This window comes from Stomoxys calcitrans, chromosome 4 (assembly GCF_963082655.1).
Source record: "Stomoxys calcitrans chromosome 4, idStoCalc2.1, whole genome shotgun sequence".
Classification (NCBI taxonomy): Eukaryota; Metazoa; Arthropoda; class Insecta; order Diptera; family Muscidae; genus Stomoxys; species Stomoxys calcitrans.
Window position 1 is genome coordinate 156,676,308 of NC_081555.1, and position 19,054 is coordinate 156,695,361.

A 19,054-nucleotide genomic window follows, 5' to 3' on the forward strand; every position below is an offset into this window, starting at 1 on the left:
TTCTGTTTTTTTTTTTTGTTTGTGTTTTGGTGCGATTTCAAGCGCATGGATAAAAAGAAAGTGTTGTAACCGATATTCTGACGTATGTTATGTGCAAGAGCCAGCCCATAACAATTGTTAGAGTAGGGGAAGTATGACCAATTAGAGGACATGGATAAATTACAACTAAATTACACATTATAGCTGGGCTATGAGCTAATAATATAAACTTTGTATGACCTTGACGTTGGTCTGCTCAATTTATACGAAAAAAAAGGAAGTACATAACTGTAATTAATGGCAAATGTTGTACAAAAATAACTGCCAAGCGGGCACGAAAGAGCCAACAAACGATGCCATTGTGACAAGGACTACCAATACAAAAGCCGAATAAATTGATGAATTATGTATGGGAGGCCACCGTAGCACAGAGGTAAGCATGTCCGCCTATGACGCTGAACGCCTGGGTTCGAATTCTGGCGAAAATATTAGAAAAATTTTTAGCGGTGGCTATCCCCTCCTAATGCTGGCGACATTTGTGAGGTTCTGTGCCATTTGGCACGACAGCCAACATGAATTGTTTGAAACAGGGTGCTCACCAATAGTCAGACTGGAAACCTTAGTTCCGGTAGATGAACAGTTGAAATTTAATTTTGATTTAAAATTATCAAAATTTACAATCTAACTGAAAATATGTTTTAACCTCCTCGAAATATTTATCGATTCAGACATTTCCGTCCATCCATCCTTCCGTTTATCGAAATCGCAATAGCCGTCGAACGAATTATGCTTTCAAATTTTTATTGACTTAGGTGATTAGGCATAGCAAATGGGTCATATCGATCCTGATTGGGATATAGCCTCCTTAAAAGCCCCTAGAGGGCGCAATTGTTTTCCCATTGAGCTCTTACTTTGCACAATGACTTTTCCTATGATCTTCAACATGTGTTACAAATATGGTTTAAATCGGTTTATAATCCGATACAGCTCCCTTATAAACCCATCTCCCGATTATACTTCTTGAGCACCTAAATGGAGCAATTCTCAACCAATTTGACTGAAATTGTGCTCAATAATTTCTGGTATAACCACCAACAACTCTACCAAGTATGGTCTGAATCGATCCATAACATGATACAGCTCCCATATAAACGATTTGACTTCTTGAGCGTCTAGAGGGCGCTAATTCTAAAAAATTTGGCTAAAACTCTGATAACCGACATCTGTTATTTCTTCCAACAACCCACCGACTATGGTAAAAATCTGTCTATAACTTGATATAGCTCACAAATAAATCTATCTTGCAAACCGACATCTGTTATTTCTTCCAACAACTCTACCGACTATGGTGAAAATCGCTCTATAACTTGATATAGCTCACAAATAAATCGATCTACCGATTTGACTTCTTGTGCTTCTTAAGGCAAAAATTCTCAACCAATTTTCCTGAAATTTTGCCCAACGGCTTTTGTTGTATACCCCGATAACTCGAACAAGCATGGTAAAAATCGTTTTATAACCTCATATAGCTGTCATATACACCGATCTTCCGATTTAATTTATAAAGCCCCTTTAGAGCGCAAATATTAAACAATGAAATTTCGCTATTGACAATGGCTTCCAACAACTGTTCTAAGTATAAAAAAATCGGTTCACATCCTGATATAGCTCCCATATAAAACAATCTCCCAATGCGACATTTTTAGCCCCTAGAGGGCGCAAATCGAAACTTATTTGGCTGACAATTGCACAACGAGTTGTGTTATGTCTTACAATAAGTCTGCTTCATATGGTAAAAACCGGTTTAAAACTTGATGTAGCTCCCATATAAACCGATTTTCTGACTATACTTCTTGAGCCCCTATATGGCGCAATGCTCAATCGATTTGGCTGAAAATTTGCACATTGTCTTCTGTTATGACTTCCAACAACCGCGTTACGTATAGACAAATTCATTCGTAGCTCCCATATAAACCGTCAGCTCGCCCATGCGCCCTCTAGCGGATAAAAAAGTAAAATATTTTTTCATCCGCTAGAGGGCGCAATTATTATACGATTTGTCTGAAATTTTGCACGTGGTGTTTTGTTATGAATTCCAACATCCGTGTATGGTATGATTCAAAATGCAAATTTGCCCAAGAAAATTCCTTTAAGGAACTGGGACACATATCAATCCTCTCACATATCAATGAGTGCAGTCCGATTCAAGTTTTAGGCTCAATGATAAGGGACCTTCTTTTTATAGCCAAGTCTGAACGACGTGCCGCAGTGCGACACCTCTTTTGAGGAGAAGTTTTTACAATTTTTTAGGACATTTTTTGTTTGTTTCTCTTTCGAGACGAGCTTAATGATCGGAGATGCAAATGGAAAAGCAAAGCCAAAGATAGCAACACACACCAACCACTATGGGACGAGTTTCGTTTTTGGTTAGAAGACTTTTCAACCATATTAGGTGTGATGGCTTTTTTTAGGACCTCACAAATGTCGCCAGCATTAGGAGGGGATAACCACTACTGAAACTTTTTATAATGGTCGCGCCAGGATTTGAACCAAGGCGTTCGACGTCATAGGCGGACATGCTAAACTCTGCGCTACGGTGGCCTCCTCTTAGTATGATTCACATCGATCAATTACTTGATCTAGCTACCATATAAAAGGGAAAATTTTATTTATTGAGCCGGTAGAGGGCGCAATTGTTCTCCGATTTGGCTGTTTATCTACATTTGGTATTCTGTTATGATCACTATCAACAATTATAAGTGCAGTTCATTAAAATTTACCCATGCACATTCCATTAAGGAACAGGGACAAACTTCTCACATCTCAATGAGTGCTGTTCGATTCAATTTTTAGCTCAATGATCATCGATCAATAATTCCTTCTTTCAGAGTCATTCAAATAACTTCTCAAATGCTAACGATTTTGGAGAGTACATAAGATTCGGGCCGGCCGAACTTAACTCGCTCTTACTTATTTTATTTAGATAACTTCATATTTATTTTCAACACGTCTCCAATTAATTTTTAACAAAAATTGGAAATTCATTATGAATTATGATATCCGGAAGTTTCATTGTTTAAATATGCTGAATGTTTGGTCTTATTGCGACCACACCCCAAATGTGGATATAATGGCTTATTTAACTCAAGATTACATTATATTCCATAAAACTCATAGGCGCCATGAACCAAAAACAAACCTACGCAATAACTTTAACTAAGCTTAAACTGTCAAAATACCCGCTCATCTTCTTTAGATATACTTCCCTCTCCCATTAACTATGACCATTCAGTGTGTTCCACTATGCTGCTCATAACAAAAACAAAGCTCGCACATATTATATTTTTATGCCAGAAAAGACCTTGAAACTTGTATACTTTGTGTGTTTATTTTTGTTGTTGTTGTTTTTTGTTTCATTTCATTGCTTTCTCAGAGCCTCTGAAAGTGTTGAAAAAGCATTTAGGCATTGCATTGAAGATGTTATATGGGTGACTGTGTTATAAAGCACCTTCTTCTATAACCCGTAGAGAATCTAAAAGTTGAAGAGTTTTTTTGCGTACAATCGGCCAGTTTAGTTTATGCCTTAGAGCTGCAGCCATCATAACTCAGCTCAAGTGTAAAGTAATTGTCCAAAGAGAGGGAGAGTGGGAGTGAATGTGACAGCTCTTTTACAACTGTTGTGTGCTCTGTAATAGTTTTTTTTTTTTTTTGAGTGGTTCCTCTTTTATTGCTTTTCAGTTACGTGAGATAAATACAATAACAACAACGTTAAACGTGACCAACCAACGCAGCAAGTGTAATAACGCAAAATGTGAATGGCAACGAAGAAACATAAGGCTCGTGCTTACATTTCTCTTTTGAAAAAAAAAAAATCCACAAAGGAAAAGATGTGGTTGTGTTAGTGTTAGCTTGACCAATGCTTGAGTACATTGTCATCATTTTTAAGTGGCGAAATGGCAAGTGCCTCTTCAAAGAAGTGGACAGAAATCTGCAAAAAATGTCAATAAATATGGGTATTGCCACATGTGGTCATTCTGGTGTGGTTCATTCATAGGCAATATGATTAAATATTGATTTTTTTCAAGTTTTACGAAATATCGATTAACGGTACAACGCGAACAAAACCAAGAGAGAGAGAGAGAGAGTGGATGATATCAAAAGGATTGAGAAAGGAGGAACTATTTCATGAACATGAATTTGTGTTTGTTTTGAGGTTTGTTTGTTTGTTTCGTATGGACTCGAAAACGGCCCAACCGATTTTCTTGAAATTTTTTACAGTTTTTGGGAAGTGGTCTGGAAAAAACAATAGTCTATATAATTATTTGATATCGGAAGGGGGGCGCACCCTCCCCCATACCCCAAAACTACTACCCAAAAAAAAATTTGGACCGACCAACACAATATTTGACGCAAACGACAGGTATTCAGGAGTAGACTACGAATTTCATATTAAACAAGTAAATCTGTATTAAGTTCGGCCGGGCGGAACTTTGGATACCCACCACCTTGCGTGTATATATAAGCCCCCCTTTTGCCACAATCTGGCGAAAGTTGGATAACTTATGCAAATTCGGCAAGGACATTGAGTGGTCTTATAAATAAAAGTCACTGTTGAATTTTGTATTTCAAATTTCAGTGAAATCGGTTAAAAAATAAAGCTTTTATTGGGCTCCAAACCCCTTATCGGGAGATCGGTCTATATGGCAGCTATATCTAAATATTGTCCGATACAAACCATATATGGGACGGATGTCGGGAGACCTAAAAATACCCACTGTTCCAAATTTCAACAAAATCGGGTAATAAATAGAGCTTTTATGGGCTTCAGACCCTTTATCGGCAGATCAGTCAAAATCGCAGCTATATCTGAATATAGTCCTATCTGAACCATATTTGGGTTCTGTGTTGGGAGGCGTAAAACTACTCACCGCTTAAAATTTCAGCGAAATCGGTTAAACAATAAGGCTTTTAGGGGATTCAGACCCCTTATCGGGAGATCTGTCTATATGGCAGCTATATCTAAATATAGTCCGATTTGTACCATATTTGGATCGGATGTTGAGATGCTTAAAATTGCGCACTATTCTAAATTTCAGCGAAATCGGATGAAAAATAAAGCTTTTATTGGCCTCCAGACCCCTTATCTGGAGATCGCTCTATATGGCAGCTATATCTAAATATAGTCCGATCTGTACCATATTTGGATCGGATGTTGAGAGGCTTAAAACTGCGCACTATTCTCAATTTCAGCGAAATCGGATAAAAATAAAGCTTTTATGGGCTTTAGACCCTTTATCTGGAGATCGGTCTATATGGCAGCTATATCTAAATATAGTCCGATCTGAATATAGTCTGTTTTAAATCTGAAGCCGTTTCGTAGACAATGGGGGATCAACTGATACTATGATACCCTGTATCATAGTAGTGGTGTAGGGTATAAAAATGTATAGGAATTTAGTTGCGGTTGTTTGCGATATTATTTTTTATACCCACCACCGAAGGATGGGAGTATATTCATTTTCTGTTACCACCACCAAAGGATGGGGGCATATTCATTTTGTCATTCCGTTTGCAACACGTCGAAATTACCATTTCTGACCCTATAAAGTATAAAAATTTTGGATCAGCGTAAAAATCTAAGACGATCTAGCCATGTCCGTCCGTATGTCTGTTGAAATCACGCTACAGCCTTTAAAAATAGAGATATTGAGCTGAAACTTTGCACAGATTCGGTTTTGTCCATAAGCAGGTAAAAGGCTATAAATCGGACTATATCTTGATATAGGCCCCATATAGACCGATCCGCCGATTTAGGGCCTTAGGCCCATAAAAGCCACATTAATTATCCGATTTTGCTGAAATTTGGGACAGTGAGTTGTGTAAGGCCAGTCGACATCCACCTATAATTTGGCCCAGATCGGTTCAAATTAGGATATAGCTGCCATATAGACCGATCTCTCGATTTTAGGTCTTGGACCCATAAAATACCCATTTATTGTCCAATGTCGCCGAAACTTGGGACAGTGAGTTGTGTTAGGCCCCTCTTCATCCTTCTGCAATATGCCTCAGATCGGTCCAGATTTGGATATAGCTGCCATATAGACCGATCTTTCGATTTAAGGTCTTGGTCCCATAAAAGGGGCATTTATTGTCCGATTTCCCCGAAATTTGAGACAGTGAGTTGCTTTAGGCACATCGAAATCCTTCTTCAATTTGGCCCAAATCGGTTCAGATTTGGATATAGCTGCCATATAGACCGATCCGTCGATTTAAAGTTTTTGGGCCATAAAAGGCGCATTTATTGCCAGAATTCGCCGAAATTTTTGATAGTGAGTTGTGTTGGATTCTTCAACATTCTTCGTCAATTTGGCTCAGATCGGTCCAGATTTGGATATAGCTGCCATATAGACTGATCTCTCGATTTAAGGTTTTGGGCCCTTAAAAGTGGCATTTACTGTCCGATTCCGACGAAATTTGTAATAGTGTGTTTTGTTAGACCCTTCAACAATTTTCTGCAACTTGGTCCAAATCGGTCCAAATTTGGATATAGCTGCCATATAGACCGATCTCCTGAGTTAAGGTTTAAGGCCAATAAATGACGCATTTATTGTCCGATTTCACCGAAATCTGGGACAGTGAGTTGTGATAGGCCATTCGATATCCTTCTTTAATTTGGCCAAAATCGGTTCAGATTTTAATATAGCTGCCATATAGACCGACCTCTCGATTTATGGTCTTGGGTCCATAAAAAGGCCATTCATTGTCCTATTTCACCGAAATTTGGGACAGTAATTTATGTTAGGCCATTCGATACCCTTCTTCAATTTGGCTCAGATCGGTTCAGATGTTAATATAGCTGCCATATAGACCGATCTCTTGATGTAACTACCATATAAACTGATCTCTCAATTTAATTTCATGGGCCCATACAAGACCCATTTACTGTCTAAGTGCGCCGAAATTTGGGACAGTAAGTTGTGTTAGGCCCTTTTGACATCCTTCTACAAAATTAAATAATGACTCGTGCTTATTAGACCACTCAATGTCCTTGCCAAATGGTCCAAATCGAACCATATTTCGATGTAGCTGTTATGGGGCCATTGACATTGCATTTTTCACCAGATTATGACGAAAGGTGGTTTACATATTAACCCGTATTAGTGGGTATCCAAAATTCAACCCGGCCGAACTTACTTGTTTCCCAATGGTTTACATTTTGCCAACAATATTCTGTGGATTTAAAATTGATTACATCTCAAATCCATGTGCTGACGTCCATTTCGTACCATAACTTTTCACTCTTCTTAACAATTTTGCCATTCGGGAGCTGTTTCAGTTCACATTTCTATATGAACTGAATAGTGGGAGTGTAACTGGGTATGTAAAAATGCGAAAGACCCATCATCATCATCTTGCCTTAAAGGATAAGGCAAATGTAATTGTACTTGCCTTACAAATTGTTCAATTTGCTTGTGTGGGATTATTTCTTTGTAACAACATAAGCTATTAAAAAGAGATTCGCTCTCTTTCGCTCTCACGATGGGTCTGGGCATGCCACACACATGGCTTTTGTATTTGAACTCTTGCTATGTTTAGTGTCCATAATCATCGATTAACTCAGTTTAGGCAAATTTCCCTTAATTTATCCCCATTGTAGATATCGCAGAGAAATAAAGTGGTGGGCGTGTGGGAGGAAGAGAGGGGATATGACATGAATAGGCTTGATGTCTAGTCTAACTGCTATTGTGTGCATGCATTAATAACAGCGACGGTCGAATTCACATTGTTGTGTAGGTAAACAAGAACGAAGGCTCATGGGCTTGGATATAATGTGTACTAGTGTAAGTGTGCCCAGCTAAATTCTACTCATACATGCAATGTACACATTATGTGCAGGGTTTTATTGCCTTTTATTGAAATTAGTCGCATAATAACACAAATCGATTAGTCTTATATTTGCTCGAAGGATTTACAAAAACGGCAATCCTTTTGTGAGTGATATATGCAAGACTCTTTTATTGCCCTTTAGGTTGTTTGTATGTCAAATGGGAAATAATATTCAATGCTTAGGGGGAACACACACACGAGGAATATGAGAGGTATGCAAAATATATTCAAGATTTGGTATTGTAATGGAAAATTGAAACAAAGCAAAGGATAAAGGTTTCTTTCATTAAGGCAAGCAAGATATATGTCCAAATTAAATTTGACAAAAAAATAATTTTATAGTAAATATACAAGAAAATAATTAAAAATAAAAATTGCGCTTTTTATACCCACCACCAAAGGATTAGGGTATACTTATCTAGTCATTCCGTTTGTAACACCTCGAAATATTGATTTAGGACCCCATGAAGTATATATATTCTTGATCGTCTCGACATCCTGGGTCGATCTAGCCGTGCCCGTCGGAACATAACGCCTTTTTACTATTTGAAATAGAAACAAAAACAAAACCCATTGGTCAAATATGGACCAAAAATCGGATAAAAATAGCGGCTTGTAAGGACTCAAGAAGTCAATTCGGAAATCGGTTTATATGGGAGCTATATCATGTGTTGACCCATTTGAACCGTACTTGGCACAGTTGTTGGAAGTCGTAACAGAATACTATGTGCAAAATTTCAGCCAAATTGGATGAAAATCGAGGCTTCCAAGGGTTCAAGACCTTAAATCGAGAGATCGGTCTATGTGGCAGCTGTATTCAAATCTGGACCGATCTGGGCCAAATTGAAGAAGGATGTCCAAGGGCCTAACACAACTCACTGTCGCAAATTTTGGCAAATTCGGACAATAAATGCGCCTTTTATGGGCCCGAAACCTTAAATCGATAGATCAGTCTATATGGCAGCTATATCCAAATCTTAATCGAACCAGGCCAAATTGCAGAAATACGTCGAAGAGCCTAAAACAATTCACTGTCCCAAATTTCGTCGACATCGGACAATAAATTCTCTTTTTATGGATCCGAAACCTAAAATCGAAATATCGGTGTTTATGGCAGCTGTATTCAAATCTGGACTGATCTAGGCCAAATTGAAGAAGGATGTCGAAGGTCCTAACACAACTCACTGTCCCAAATTTCGGCGACATCGGACAATAAATGCACCTTTCATTAAGTCATGTCTTTAAATCTAGATACCGGTCTATATGGCAGCTATATGCAAATCTTGATCGATTTAGTCCAAATTGCAGAAATATGTCGAGGGGCTTAATTTAACCCACTGTCTCAAGTTTCGGCGACATCGGACAATAATTGCGCCTTTTATGGGCCCAAAACCTTGAGATCGGTCTATATGGCAACCATATGCAAATCTTGGTCGATCTTGACCAAATTGCAAAAATTTGTCGAGTGGCTTAACTTAACTCACTGTCTCAAGTTTCGGCAGAATCGGACAATAAATGCGCCTTTTATGGGCCCAAGACCTTAAATCGATAGATCGATCTATAATGTGCGTGAAGATAAATTCCGAATTTAACTAGCAGAGACACAAACCGCTTTGTTAACAGAGTGCGAGAGAGAGTAACCGAAGTATTAACAGAGATCCACTGGGGGGTTAGCAGAGCTCTGTAAATACTTAACAGAAACAAAAAAAAAGAGAAATTAATTAAATTTCGTACTTTTTTTTAAATTTTTGCAAATATTTGTAAAAAGAAAAATAAAACCATAACAAAATTTGGAGTAAAATATCAATGCTTTGAATCAAAAACACCAAATGAAATATCTACTACCGTAGTACTGAGAAAAATGAAAAATTTATAAAAAAAAATATTCTGGGCAGGATAATGACCAATGGTCCCGGAGGACATCAAAGAATTCTACAAGGTTCCAAAACACGTCTTTATTCGAAAATCGAGCAGTTGGTTTTTTCAAATTCCTGTCTTTTTTAAAGAATTTCGCGAAAAAAAATCTGGACAGGATTATACATTTTTAAAAAGGACAGGAATTTGAAAAAACCAGCTGCTCGATTTTCGAATAAAGACATGTTTTGGAAAGCACACATCGTCACCTTTCCAACGATATATGGTAGTGCCTTGTTTAATTCTTAGATGTCCTCCAGGAGCGTTGGCCATAATCCTGACCAGATTTTTTTCGCGAAATTCTTTAAAAAAGACAGAAATTTGAAAAAACCAACTGCTCGATTTTCGAATAAAGACATGTTTTGGAAAGCACACATCGTCACCTTTCCAACGATGTATGGTAGTGCCTTGTAGAATTCTTAGATGTCCTCCAGGAGCGTTGGCCATAATCCTGTCCAGATTTTTTTTCGAGAAATTCTTTAAAAAAGACAGGAATTTGAAAAAACCAACTGCTCGATTTTCGAATAAAGACATGTTTTGGAAAGCACACATCGTCACCTTTCCAACGATGTATGGTAGTGCCTTGTTGAATTCTTAGATGTCCTCCAGGAGCGTTGGCCATAATCCTGCCCAGAATATTTTTTTTATAAATTTTTCATTTTTCTCAGTACTACGGTAATAGATATTTCATTTGGTGTTTTTTAATCAAAGCATTGATATTTTACTCCAAATTTTGTTATGGTTTTATTTTTCTTTTACAAATATTTGCAAAAATTTAAAAAAAGTAAGAAATTTAATTTCTCTTGTTTTTTGGTTCTGTTAAGTATTTACAGAGCTCTGCTAACCCCTTAGTGGATCTCTGTTAATACTTCTGTTACTCTCTCTCGCACTCTGTAAACAAAGCGGTTTGTGTCTCTGCTAGTTAATTTCGGAATTTATCTTCACGCACATCGATCTATATGGCAGCTGTTTTATTCAAACCAGCTGTTAACTCCAAATAATTAGCCAAAGAGAGTTAAGCCGGCACTTACCCCCCTGCAAATGTTTACTTGCAAATTTTCACTAAAAAAGTACACGAACAGACCTTATTTTCAGCTCCATAATGTTGTTACACTCCCATGTAAATATGTTTGCATATTTTGGGTTTTTTGTGGCAGCTCCATTGTTGATACTTCCATTAAATACAAAATATTGACTATTGGCTTTGGCCAATTTGTAAAATTTTAGCCTATGTTATACGCTGCCTGTTTGTTTACAATTTATTTTTTTCCCTCTTGGATAGCTTTTTAAGCCGATTAAACATGCAAAAGGCTAAAAAAGACAGACAATTTACTCACTCAATTGGTTGAACATAGTAAACAAATTTGTTTTGAAGAAGAAAAATTGATGGGGGATTTTTTTTTATTATATTTTTTTTTTACAAAATACAACATGAAGGATGTTCCAGGAATAGGTTTATTTATGTTAAAGAGAACCAAATCGTTGCATATGTCTTTCGTAGCCAATTTTGTGTTATATGAGTTGGCAATTAGGAATATTTTATGCTTTAATGAATTCAGCTTAAGATTATAGAAAGTGTTTGTTATTTATTTGGAGAGAAGAGGAATTTGTGGAATTATGGTGAAAAAAAGGAAAAGTTCAAAGACCTGCTGAACTACTTGGAAAATTCTTAACGAATTTGCCTTTAAGCAATTATGATTTCATTGATTGGACTCCCTGTAAAGTTAATACTTGTACATATTTTTATTGGTCATCTTTACATTCTTAGTCAACTTGAACGTCTGGCTTTACGTCTGTTCGTATGTGCGAATTACGATTGTAATGGAACAAAAAACACCTCTCCTCTTGTGATTTTACACATATTCTTCATAGATCATTGAAAAGTGTAAATGGGTCCTATCGGTTCATATTTGGAAATGGCTCTTAAATCCGGCTAAGAGCTGACGCCCCTTATTGAGAGCCTGCAAATTGCAAATTGTGCCCCTGAACATTCCACTAAGGAACAGGGGCAAACTTCTTACATATCAATGAGGCCAGTCCGATTCAAGTTCAAGCTCAATGATAAGGGGCCTCCTTTTTAATAGCCGAGTTCGAACGGCGTGCCGCAGTGCGACACCTCTTTGGAGAGAAGTTTGACATGGCATAGTACCTAACAAATGTTGCCAGCATTAGGAGGAGAAAACCACCGCTGAAAATTTTTTTCGATGGTCTCGCCAGTATTCGAACCCAGGCGTACAGCGTCATAGGCGGACGTGCTAACCTCTGCGCTACGGTGGCCTTCAATTGAGAGCCTATTTCTCGAAAAGTGTATACCTCGAATTCTGTGCTTCTCATAGAATTCTTCATATTTTTCCATTATTGTATGCTCTTGAGTTTTTTTAGATCTAGTTAGAATCGCATCTACTCCTAAATGCTCCAAAGTCTCCTTATCATCCACACTAGCCCGACATTATAGCCTACACCACTACTGAGGTGAACGACACGGATGTTGAGAAGTCTACAATAAATCACTGTGTCAAATTTCAGTGAAATCGGATTATAAATGCGCCTTGTAGAAGCAGCTTTTATATAAATCACATTGAAGATAATTATATTTTTGATATTATACGTAATGCCCTTTAATTTTATTTGAACTTAGATTTTTGCTTGAGTGTAACCAATTTCTCTTTAACGTTAAATATTAAAACACTCTTTTGAGTTTTGATTTATACCATTGATATTTTTACCATTTGTAACATTAACTTATACCATTGATTTATATACCATGGATTTATTCTCTCATTTGCAATTTTACACTCGAATCATTATCACTCACCTAATAGCATTTGTCTCTTTCTTTATTATACGTTTTGTCATATGATCTATAGTGAGTACTCTCACTCTCGTTTGTATAACATGTTTTCTTTTGTTTTGAGTGTATAACAGATTAAGTTTGTCAAACACTTGTAGGCTTAGTCTTAAACTTTGTTAAAAATAAGATAATTCTTCTAATAGCATTCAACGAGGACAGTTGTCTCATTATTTAAAGCGGAAGAAACTCATAGGAGGACAAGTTAGGACTTTTAAGTCTGACTTGGCCCGTAAAATAAATATAAAATTAAACTGAACATTATCCAGCTAGGACGTTTCGTCTGGATAGGATTTGTTCATAAAATTCATAATTAAATGAAATATAAAACCACTAGGGTTGGACCCTTAATCTTGCCCTCAAAACTGCTAGGGTTGGACCCTTCATCCTGCCCTTAATATATCCTAGGGTTGGACCCTTCATCCATTCCCTACAATTGGCGCCCAACAAAAACTTAAGTTTCCTGAAAATTAATAAGATTTTTACTATTTCTGTGGTTTCAACGTGGTGCTGACGTCATCAAACATTTGTCCGACCATACTGCTCTGATTATTCTTGGAGTATTGTTGTTGTTGTCCAGCATTGGTTTGGTTTCAGTGCATTATTGCGTTCTTGCTGATACTCAATTGCATTAGTCGTCAAATCCCACCAGTGTTGTTGTTGCAAATCATCACCACGATCATCATTTCTGTTGCTTCTGTAGTTGTTGTTGCATATCTTCAGCATAACCATTATTTCATTTGCTTCTGTTGTTATTGCAATTCATCATCTCAGTCATCGGTTGGACCATTCGTTGTTGTCGTTGCAAAGAAGGCTTGCGTTGTTGCTTTGAATTTGAGTGATATTCCATATAAAGAGAGGTGATATTGCTATAGGCAGCGAGGTTGAAGAAGATTCTCTTAAACAGGGTTCCCCTATTTTGAATGTTGCCAAGGCAAATTCAAATACTAGTTCTAGTACAAGTGCAAGTACAAGCGCTAGTACAAAAGGTTCTTCTGGAACCACAAGCGAGGCTTCACGAAATAAGGTCTTAAGCGATGCCCAATTCAGAACACTCATAAGTGGTTTAAGCGTCAGACAAGAAGTCAAATCGACATTTAGTAACTGCACAGCTCGTTTTCATGGCAACCGAAATTCGACAAACGTAGAAGATTTTTTAGCTACAATTTTAGTCTATAAAGAAGCCGAAAATATTTCAGACTTTCTGGCACTCACTAGTCTTCCCCTATTATTAGAAGGCTACGCTTCCAGTTGGTGGCAAGGAGTCAAGGATGAAGCGAAGACATTCAATGATGCTGTAGATCTTTTACGAGGAGCCTTTGCACCTCCAAAACCAGATTGGCGAATATTCAGTGAGATTGCGCAGGAAAAACAAAAGTTGTTTGAGACTACAGACAGTTTCATTTGTAGAAAGCGACGACTTTTCGCACAACTATCAGAAAAACTTTCAGAAAATACTATGCTTAACATGATATTTAGCCAGCTTAGTTTGAAAATCCGAGAAAGAATTCAAAGAGAAAGCGTAACATCTTTTCATGATCTCCTATGTAAGGCAAGGGAAATTGAAATGCTTGTTGCTGAGAATAGGCAAGATAAGGTGGAAGAAAAGTCAAAGCCAGCCGAAAATCAGGGAAAATCTGTCCTAAGATGCACTTTCTGCAGAAAACGAAACCATTTGGCAGAAAATTGTTTCAAGAAAATTGAAGCAGAAAAGCACAAAAATGCTAAGGAAAGGCCAGAAACAAATTTGAACTGTTACGGATGTGGAGCAGCAGGATACTACCGCTCAAATTGCCCATTCTGTAATAAAACAAATTCGAATACTGATCCAAGAGATGGTCACCTTGATTTTAATTCCATGCATTCTACAGTAGTGGGACGTAACGTCCCAGTGGTGGACATAAATGTAAATGGTTTACAGGGAGAGGCATATTTTGACACCGCAGCTCGAACTAGCGTTGCTGGTTACCATCTTTATCAAAAGCTAATTCAAAAAGAGGTACCATTCCAAAAAGTATGCGCTGAGATTATACTGGCAGATGGTATTGCTAGAAATGAGACCGTATACTCTACAGTAGTGGATATTATAATTGGAAAACGCTTTAAGAAAATACGTTTCATTTGTTTGCCCAAGGCTATAGGAAACAGAACCCTACTAGGAATAGATTTCCTTGAAGAAAATAATATTGTTCTGGACCTAGCCCAACGTATATGGCATTTTAAAGATGATCCGTCAACAAATTTTAGCTTCAAACTTCATCAACCTGGTATACTAAATAGTATTTCTTCGATTAAAAATTTGAATGAGACACCAGACGATGTAAAAGACTTTTTGTCCTGGTTCGAGAATGGCAATAATGATTACTCGCCAAAAAGTATAAACAAAATCTTTAAAGACTCAGTTTCAGAAAATACCGAAATCCAATCTGTTTCAAGTCTTTTTCCACCTCCAAAGAAAGTAAAATACGATGAGTATTGCGATGAAATATTCACACCAATTGAATTAAATTCAATTGATATAAAGCTCCGTCGAAGTGAAGGTCCACATTTGACCGAAAAAGAAAGAAAATCACTTGAAGAATTACTGGTAGCTGAAAAGGAAATATTTGAGGACATTGATATTCCAGCACCTCATGTAGAACACTATATAAAAACAGGATCACATGAACCCATAGCTAACGCCCCATACAGGATTTCGCCAAAAATGAAAACTGTTTTAAAAGCTGAGCTAGATAAAATGTTGGAAAAAGGCATCATACAAGAAGAAGAATCTCCATGGGCATTCCCAGTTGTTCTGATTCCTAAAAAAGATGGTTCAATTAGACTATGCGTTGACTATCGTCGCCTAAATGCGATAACTACTGCAGATACATATCCTTTACCAAGGATCGATGATCTTTTACACTCAGCGAAAACCACGCCATTCATGTCGACCTTAGACTTGCGTTCCGGTTACTGGCAGATAAAAGTTGCGGAAAAGGATAGAAAGAAGACTGCCTTCACAACACCGTTTGGTATATATGTGTTTAATAGAATGCCTTTTGGCTTAAAAAATGCCCCAGCTACGTTCCAACGTCTTATTGATAAGTTTCGCAATGGTCTACCGAATATATTAATCCTGGCGTATTTGGATGACATCATTATTTGTTCAAAAGATTTGGGTTCACATATATCCGATTTAAAACAAATATTTGAACGACTTAAAATGTTCGGATTTCATCTCAACCGAGAAAAATGTTTCTTTTGCAAGCCAGTCATCAAATACCTTGGGCATATTCTTACTACCAAAGGACTCAAACCCGATCCAGAAAAGACAAAAGCTATAATGGAAAGGCCTAAACCAAGAAATCCAAAAGAAGTTTTGTCATTTTTACAAACGTGCTCATGGTACAGGCGTTTCATTCCTTCTTTTGCCAACGTTTCTAAACCTTTATCAGATTTAATCAAGAAAAACGCTATTTGGCGATGGTCAGAAAGAGAGCAGTCAGCTTTTGATACCATGAAAAACCTTCTGTCCTCTCCACCGATTTTAAAACAAGTTGACGAAAATTTGCCATTCATATTGAAAACTGATGCAAGCAACTATGCTTTGGGGGCTGTTTTAGTCCAGGGGGAGAAGGAGGAAGAGCATATAATCGAATATGCGAGTCGATTATTATTGGTAGCCGAGAAAAACTACTCTACGACAGAAAGAGAAGCCTTGGCGGTAGTATGGGCAGTTCAAAAATTTAGGGGTTATATCGAAGGTTCTGAAGTTTTGGTGCTCACTGATCATCAGCCCTTAAAATGGCTATTTAGCCTAAAAAGCCCAACAGGTCGTCTAGCAAGATGGGCTCTACAACTCCAGACATTTAACATTCGATTTGAATATACCCCTGGTCGCCAAAATATTGTGGCAGACACCCTTTCAAGACCACCTTGCTTGCTGGAGAGCCACAATGAGCTAAAGTGCGAATGTATGGCCATTGAAATCGATTTTCCACACAAAGGAGCTGAAGACTTCAGAGAGGCACAAATAAAAGACCCAGCATTGAAAGCCATAATTGATTCATTCGAAAATGATGACGAAAATGTGTCTAAATACACAGGCAGAGGTTATATCATGTTAGATGGTGTTCTATATAGATTTTGCTCTGAGGAAGAATCAGAAAATGGACAATTGGTAGTTCCTGAGTCAATGCGTAGCATGATTCTTTATAACTTTCATGACGTCTCTACCGCTGGTCACTATGGAATCGATAGAACAATCAGTCGAATATCGCCACATTATTATTGGCCAGGTATGAGAAAACAGATCACAAACTATGTCAGATGCTGCATTGAGTGTCAACGCTATAAGCCCTCAAACTTAAAACCTGCTGGTCTTCTGAAAACTGTTAGCAGCAATCAGAGATTCGAAATAATAGCAATTGATTTGTTTGGACCACTGCCACGCACCCCACAAGGCCACCAGTGGATATTGATTGTAGAGGATTTATGTAGCCGTTGGACTGAGTTATTTCCTTTAAAAACTGCTTCAGCTGAGAACTGTGCATTAATTTTATTAAACGAAGTCTTTTTGCGATATGGAATTCCAAGAAGAGTCCATTCAGATAATGGCACACAATTTATTTCGAGCGTAATGCAAAAACTCACTTACTGCTTAGGCATTGTGCAGTCATTTACACCGGTGTATCATCCGGAAGCCAACCCGGTGGAACGGAAGAACCGTGACTTAAAAGTGCAGCTGTCAATCTACGTTGGTCAAGATCATACCACCTGGGATGTTAATTTGCCATCCATAAGATTTGCCATGAATACTGCGAAATGTGCATCCACTGGATATACTGCCGCATATTTGACATTTGGGCGTGAATTGAGGACACCGTTGCAAGTTCAAACAGATCTAAAAGCTATAGTAAAAGCAGAAAATTTCGTACCTCAAATAACACCTCACCTTCTTCGACTTGCTGATAGCCTTTCCCTTGCAATGGAGTGCCAAGAAAAGATGCAAGACAGAAACAAACTATATGCAGATTTGAAACGCAGACCGCAGCAAAACTTTGAAATTGGTGACAGAGTGCTTATTTCAACGCACATTCTTAGTAAGAAAGATAATAATCTCACTTCAAAACTGGTACCTCGGCGTGATGGACCATATATAATATTGAACAAAAAGGGAACCTCGTGTTACACTGTAGCTTCAATGGATCAACCCAGTGTTCCAATAGCAACTTATCACTCATCAGACCTAACCTTATATGAAGGAAATACTGATAAACCTCTTTATAAACTCAAACGTAGAGGTCGGCCTAGGAAAGCCTCTTCAACAGACAACACAGAGCAATTTGAAAATGCAACTGCGACGAACAAGAATGCAACTACTACAAAGCCGATACTCAAGCCTAAAAACGTTACACCCAATGACACAACACACATAATGCAACAACCCATCGAAAATATACCACCTTCAACAAATGCCACAGAAGGTAATACTACAATGAACAGAAGGTCCTACCGCAACCGACGACAGCCACACAGATACGGGAATGTCCTGCCACATCATCGGGACGATTTCTGAGGCAGAGGGGGAGCATGTAGAAGCAGCTTTTATATAAATCACATTGAAGATAATTATATTTTTGATATTATACGTAATGCACTTTAATTTTATTTGAACTTAGATTTTTGCTTGAGTGTAACCAATTTCTCTTTAACGTTAAATATTAAAACACTCTTTTGAGTTTTGATTTATACCATTGATATTTTTACCATTTGTAACATTAACTTATACCATTGATTTATATACCATGGATTTATTCTCTCATTTGCAATTTTACACTCGAATCATTATCACTCACCTAATAGCATTTGTCTCTTTCTTTATTATACGTTTTGTCATATGATCTATAGTGAGTACTCTCACTCTCGTTTGTATAACATGTTTTCTTTTGTTTTGAGTGTATAACAGATTAAGTTTGTCAAACACTTGTAGGCTTAGTCTTAAACTTTGTTAAAAATAAAATTCTTCTTCTAATAGCATTCAACGAGGACAGTTGTCTCATTATTTAAAGCGGAAGAAACTCATAGGAGGACAAGTTAGGACTTTTTAAGTCTGACTTGGCCCGTAAAATAAATATAAAATTAAACTGAACATTATCCAGCTAGGACGTTTCGTCTGGTTAGGATTTGTTCATAAAATTCATAATTTAATGAAATATAAAACCACTAGGGTTGGACCCTTAATCTTGCCCTCAAAACTGCTAGGGTTGGACCCTTCATCCTGCCCTTAATATATCCTAGGGTTGGACCCTTCATCCATTCCCTACAGCCTTGTATGGGGCCAAGACTCGAGATATCAAATCGAGAATTCGGTCTATATGACAGCTATATCCAAATCTGGACCGATTTGGAGCAAGTAGCAGTAAAATGCCGAAGAGCCTAACA

General features: G+C 37.5%; 1 protein-coding gene across 5 annotated transcripts in view; it reads left to right on the forward strand.

Moving 5' to 3' along the window:
• The window catches only part of LOC106081738 (cytosolic purine 5'-nucleotidase), a 158,950-nt gene that overhangs the window by 89,883 nt on the left and 50,013 nt on the right, over positions 1-19,054 (forward strand). The window lies entirely within an intron of this gene.